The sequence below is a fragment of the Colobus angolensis genome, unplaced genomic scaffold (genome assembly GCF_000951035.1).
Source record: "Colobus angolensis palliatus isolate OR3802 unplaced genomic scaffold, Cang.pa_1.0 Scaffold257, whole genome shotgun sequence".
NCBI lineage: Eukaryota > Metazoa > Chordata > Mammalia > Primates > Cercopithecidae > Colobus > Colobus angolensis.
In genome coordinates this window covers 4055873-4056890 of record NW_012115788.1, presented here as the reverse complement: position 1 = coordinate 4056890, position 1018 = coordinate 4055873, and positions in this window count along the sequence as shown.

Sequence of the window (1018 nt, the reverse complement as noted above, 5' to 3'; positions counted from 1 at the left end):
GAAGGAAGGAAGGAAGGAAGGAAGGAAGGAAGGAAGGAAAGAAAGAAAGAAAACCCTTGCACATCATATTGCATATTGCTTTATCATTTTGAAGAAGAGAAGATAGCTTTTTGTTTGTTTGCTTGTTTTTAGATATGGTGGATTACTTTGCTCATTTTTAAAGACAGAACCATAGCCCATTGTTGTACATAGGATAATGAAGTGAATTTATAATATTGAAGTGTTATGTATCATTACATATACCCATGCACTCACACATATATGAAAAGAGCATTTCTATCAATTGATCTACATGTGTGTATTTATATTTAGATATAGAAAAAATAAATTTAGGAGAATAAGTTAAATTTTAAAAAGTATTGCCATAAAAGGTAATATTAGAAAGTACTTGAAGACTTTGTATTTATGATACTGTATGTGTCAGTGCTAACTAAAGGGTGAAATCTGATTCACTCGAAGTTAAATCCAACTCTGTATCCATGGAAAATTTAATGGTGGCAATAGACAAATAATGGTCTTTGGTTAAAGCTTCTGCTTAAAACATTTCTCTTTCAAACACAGAATTCAAGACAAGGTCATTGATTGTGTTCCATAAACAACCTGTTCTATTATGTATGGCTTCTGCATTTTTGCCTTGAGATGGTTTTCATTCACGCTAACACTTTTTGTTCATCTGTCTGTAACTTCTATAGAATGCCTTATTTTACCATTGAACAGATCAAGATAAATGATGCTTTACTGGGAGGTAAATAAGACTCTTGAATTTTTCTTACACTGAAGTAATTATTATTTGGTCCAAAACTATTAAAGGTAAGTGACATTGTACTGTTAGAAAAGAACTTCAGCTTTAGCTCTAAATTCTACTGTTGCTGTGAGATGCTTGTTTAATTTGATTGCATACATATATATCTCCACAAGTATATATGTTTCAAGGCTATCATGTAAGACTAATAGAATGTCTAATGCAATTGCTATACTTAAAAGTTAAAACAAATTTTAATTTGCTTTTTGGGTTTGC